This window comes from Capricornis sumatraensis, chromosome 13 (genome assembly GCF_032405125.1).
Source record: "Capricornis sumatraensis isolate serow.1 chromosome 13, serow.2, whole genome shotgun sequence".
In the NCBI taxonomy this organism is placed as follows: Eukaryota; Metazoa; Chordata; class Mammalia; order Artiodactyla; family Bovidae; genus Capricornis; species Capricornis sumatraensis.
The window spans coordinates 60403071-60408773 of NC_091081.1; the positions used below are offsets into that span (position 1 = coordinate 60403071).

Genomic DNA, 5703 nt, shown 5'->3' on the forward strand with positions numbered 1-5703 from the left:
AATTTTGCAACCATAAATAAAATTTTGGCTCCCAGTCAACAAAGGCAAGCACAGTCAGGGGGCCTCAGTGTGCAGGCACCTTCCGTGTGCAAGCGCCAAAAGCGGGGGGGGGGGGGGGGGGGGGGGGGGGCGGGGAGCAGGGCTGGGGCGGGGCTGTGCTTAGGGATTGGGCGTGGCTGGGCGTGGCTGGGCGTGGCTGGGCGAGGCCACAGTCGGGCTGTGTCTTTTTCTGGGTCGCCAGTGCTGGGAGCAAGCAGCAGGACAGCTGGGTGCAGAAGTTGGCCCCTGCGGCCCTGAAAAGTACTTACGATTTCAAGCTTTTGCTGAATTCATAAAAGAAGTACTTGGTTAATGGATTAATAAGAACATTGAAATTCCGTGGAAGGTTTCAAATTGGAGAATCTTGAACTTTCATCCTCAGCCAGCAGTTCCACTTTTCACGTAACTTCAGATGAATGAAGACTTCATTAAGGAAGACAACTGACTGGGGGTCCAGAGCTGATGCAGGTATCACTGGTGTATCTGCTAGCATAATGAAGAAAAGGACGACTCACGCAAAACATCGGAGCAGTGTGGGACCCAGCTCACTTGTTTCTCAGCTGGAACAGAGCATCATAGGCTGCAGGATTCGCCATGGGTGGAAAGAAGGTAACAGCCCTGTCACCCATTGGAAAGGAACCATTCTGGACCAAGTGCCTGTAAATCCTTCTTTGTATCTTATAAAATACGATGGAGTTGACTGTGTCTATGGACTAGAACTTAATAAAGATGAAAGAATTTCTTAATAAAGATGAAGTCCTCCCTGATAGAGTTGCAACATCTCAAACCTGTGATGCACACCTAGCGGACATGATGAGTAGCAAAGCAGTGAAGCACCTGTTTGAAACGGAGGATGGCTCTAAAGATGAGTGGAGGGGAATGACCCTAGCACGTGTCCCTGTAATGAACACGGGTTTTTACATCACCTATGAAAAAGATCCTATCTTGTATATGTACCAGCTCTTAGATGATTATAAAGAAGGTGACCTTCGCATTATGCCTTATTCTATTGATTCACTTCCAGTACAAAGGGCACGAGGAGAAGTGGTAGACTTCTTGGTGGGCAAACGAGTGGAGTGCGCCAGACAAGAAGGCTCTGGAAGGAAGGGCATGATCATCCATCAATTAAAGGTCAAACCATCTATCTGCTTCATCAAATTTGATGATGATTTCTACATATATGTCTACGATTTGGTGAAAGCATTCTAGATGTCTTCATGAATTTTGCCAAATCTGTGAAACTATTAAATGTGTAATCTGTAGATGTAAAGGTCTGATTGCTTTCCATTTTAATGAGAGCTTAAATGTCCCTGTGAACCCACAATCTGCTAGCAGAATTGATTTTGTTTTGAATAGTACAGATGTATGTGAAAACAAAGTATTTTTTGTAAAGAACTCTTTCTGCTTAAAAGAAGTGTGTCTGTTTGGAGGGGAGTTAAAGACAAGTTTGGTAAAAAGTTGAGCTAGAATCACAGTTACATAAACCTAAAAGATTGCATCTGCTTTGCCCTTCACTCTTAACATTCTCTTATTGTGCTGTCACAATGCAAGCACAGTTCGGTGTTTTTGCCTCTCTATATCTCTACTGTGATACATATATATGTGCAGGCACAGATCTGTATACACACACATACACACACACTTCATTGGCAGTACTTTATGGATTGGAGTGAGTGAGTGAGTGAAGTCGCTCAGTCGTGTTGACTCTTTGCGACCCCATGGACTGTAGCTTACTAGGCTTCTCCATCCATGGGATTCTCCAGGCAAGAATACTCGAGTGGGTTACCATTTCCTTCCCCAGGGGATCTTCTTGACCCAGGGAGCGAACCCGGGTCTCCCGCATTGGAGGCAGATGCTTTAACCTCTGAGCCACCAGGGAAGATTTTATGGATTGGAGTGGGGGTTAAATAATTTTCTCCAATTCAACAGGAATTTTTGAAGGAAGTCAGTCATATTTGTCACATGACTGCTGCTTGTTTAAAATTAAATTTGGGCACAGAAAGCACATTGGGACATTCAGCTTGTTTTGAAAGTCAAAAATGCAAAGCACCTTTTCAGTCTGGAAGTCCAAACAAGAATAAATTGTGAACCATTAATGACCCACATTAGAATTTAACCATTAGAAATCTGGATAAAATGTTGACTTTGATTCTAAGCTTTGCAAAAAGTTTATTTACATTTTTGGTTACATTTTTTTTAATATATTTTACTTTTGGGAGGGGGTTGGGGATCAAAGCCCAGGTATTTTAATTTGGTCCACACAGTGAAATGCAGGTGTATTTTGGTCAGTACTTTTCGTCCATTATTTGTACAAATCAGTAATTTGGATTTTAGTACATGATTTAAAATTCAATAGTACATGAGTGGTTTGTGTGTATGTGGTAAGTTCCTGGGAGAACACAAATATTAGTAAGGTAACTTTAAGAATAGTTTTGTTGCTTTTTGACACATCTTCTGGGACACATTTTTATTTTTATTCCTATTTTACTGATGGTATGATTATGATCAGAAGGCTTTTTCTCCTGGGCTTGTCCCAACAAAGAGTGTCTGGGCAAGTAACAGCAGAAACCCTCTGATGTCTTAGCGACACTGCATCTTCTTGCTGCCTCTGTGCCGCTGATGTGGATCCATTCCACAGAGTGGACCCTGCCATGTCAGGGTCAGTCACCTGCGCGGGCTCATGGATGTAACTGACACCAGCCTCCAGCCGCAGGCTCCTTATATGGCTTATTCTGCAAGGTTGTTTTAACCAAAACAGAACAGCAAAAGTGGTTGGTCTCACAGCGAAATGGCCATCTGTCACTTTGTTTCGGAGGAGCCCTGGCATGTTGAAAGCTATGAGAAAGGCAGTATGTGGAACCAGTCTCCTGGGGAAATTAGAAATCTGACCTTAGATTTGGTTGGAAGGTAAAATGCCCACGTAGGCTGTCAATCAAATATCAGAGATCCCTACAACCTCACTGTGACTGTTCTTGGTGTTAGAGATTCTGTAGTTTCAAGGCCTGGCTGTGAGTGGTTCGCATGATGCACATTTCTGCCTGCAGGAAAGCTGTGTCTTGAGCTTTTGGCTGGTAACCCCTTGCACCCCGTAAATACAGCACCCCATTTTCTGCGGTGTGCCCTGTGCCTCCCGGGTTTCAGCCAGGAGAGAGCTTCTCCATGCAGTGAGAACCCAACCCAGGTCTGAGATGCTCCTCCCTGCTTGAACAAGATCATGCTACACATATGTCATCTGCTTTCCTGGTGGCTCTTATAATAACCCCCCCGTGTGAATCTCAAGGCTGAACCTGGCTCCCGAAACCCAAGTAGACACGTGACCCAGAGAGTGAGTGTGATGTATTCACTGCACAAACACCATACAGTGACTTCAGGATGAAAAATCATGTTCTTTGGAAGCACCCAGAAAGTTGTGTCAGTTAGAACATCTCTGTCATCACTGAATGACTTGAACTGTGGTTTTTCTGCAAGTACGTTTAGCAACTTTAATACCTTGTAATTGGCCAGTCTCTCAAATGTGACATGTGATTATTATTATCATTATTTTAATCATTGTTCCTTTTCTTGCCTTTAGGGTAAAGGAAGGGGAAAGAGGGTGTTGCTTTTCCATTTTTTCCCCATCTTTTATTCTTTTGGTGGATTAAACCACACTTCCTGACTCCATGTCTAACTCTGCTCCACAGCCGAGTATTTCAGGCTTCATTTGGGCTTGTTTCAGATCCCCACGCATGGCTTGCCTTTTCTTTCTCATTGACCTGCTAGGGTATTGTTGTGCTGTGTGTGTGCATGCCTGGCTGTGATGTCTGGGTGCTCGTAAAGCTTCAAAGGAAAACCTTAAAGCAGACCATCCTTTTTTGCATGCTATTCCATGTAGAATGTTCAATGTAACTAACTAAAATTACATGTTAAAGATATTTAGGGTTTTTTACTTTGCGTTCTTTGTTTTTCTTTGTTTTCAGTTTTCTGTCTACTTGCCTACTGTGCAGTTTTAGTGGTTGTAAGAGAAAATGCACTATTGAAGCAAACAGTACCAACAGAAGGAGGTTTTCCAGTTATATGTGCCATGCAGTATTTGAAGGGACTGCAAATTCTGAGAACAATCACAGTCACTTCCCAACCAGGTTTCATTCCTATTACTGTTTTACAGTAATTGTAAAATACCAGGCTGGATGAAGCACAAGCTGGAATCAAGACTGCCGGGAGAAAGATCAATAACCTGAGATACGCAGATGATACCACCCTTAGGGCAGAAAGCGAAGAAGAACTAAAGAGCCTTTTGATGAAAGTGACAGAGGAGAGTGAAAAAGATGGCTTAAAGCTCAACATTCAGAAAACTAAGATCATGGCATCCGGTCCCATCACTTCATGACAATAGGTGGAGAAACAACGGATCAGTGGTTGACTTTATTTAGGGGGGCTCCAAAATCAGTGCAGATGGTGACTTGCAGCCATGAAATTAAAAGACACTTGTTCCTTGGAAGAAAAGCTATGACCAACCTAGACAGAATATTAAAAAGCGGAGACAGCACTTTACCAACAAATGTCCATGTAGTCAAAGCTATGGTTTTCCCAGTGGTCTTATATGGATGTGAGAGTTGGACTATAAAGAAAGCTGAGCACTGAAGAATTGATGCTTTTGAACTGTGGTGTTGGAGAAGACTCTTGAGAGTCCCTTGGACTGCAAGGAGATCAAACCAATCAACTCTAAAGGAAATCAGTCCTGAATAGTCATTGGAAGGACTGATGCTGAGACTGAAACTCCAATACTTTGGCCACCTAATGTGAAGAACTGACTCACTGGGAAAGACCCTGATGTTGGGAAAGATTGAAAGCAGGAGGAGAAGGGGATGACAGAGGATGAGATGGTTAGATGGCATCACCGACTGGATGGACATAAGTTTGAGCAAGCTCTGGGAGTTGGTGATGCACAAGGAAGTCTAGTGTGCTGCAGTCCATGTGGTCACAAAGAGTCAGACACAACTGAGTGACTGAACTGACTGACTGACTGTTTTATATGCCAAACTCTGAAGTGTCTTGAGCGTAAATCTCTAAATGCTGTGGACCCATTAGAAGACTATTTTGATGGTCATAAATTGTAGTGCCTGAAAACATTCTTCATGACCAAGATAATCATGATGGTGTGATCACTCATCTAGAGCCAGACATCCTGGAATGTGAAGTCAAGTGGGCCTTAGAAAGCATCACTATGAACAAAGCTAGTGGAGGTCATGGAATTCCAGTTAAGCTATTTCAATTACTGAAAGATGATGCTGTGAAAGTGGTGCACTCAATATGCCAGCAAATTTGGAAAACTCAGCAGTGGCCACAGGACTGGAAAAGGTCAGTTTTCATTCCAATCCCAAAGAAAGGCAATGCCAAAGAATGTTCAAACTACCGCACAATTGCACTCATCTCACACGCTAGTAAAGTAATGCTCAAAATTCTCCAAGCCAGGCTTCAGCAGTACATGAACCGTGAACTTCCAGACATCCAAGCTGGTTTTAGAAAAGGCAGAGGAACCAGAGATCAAATTGCCAACACCCGCTGGATCATCGAAAAAGTAAGAGAGTTTCAGAAAAACATCTATTTCTGCTTTATTGACTATGCCAAAACCTTTGATTGTGTGGATCCAAAAACTGTGGAAAATTCTGAAAGAGATGGGAATAC

The 5703-nt window shown here is 43.0% G+C and overlaps 1 pseudogene; it reads left to right on the top strand.

The window, feature by feature from the left end:
* Positions 1-455: 455 nt before the first annotated feature.
* LOC138089570 (spindlin-1 pseudogene) lies at positions 456-1248 on the top strand (annotated as a pseudogene).
* Positions 1249-5703: the final 4455 nt, after the last annotated feature.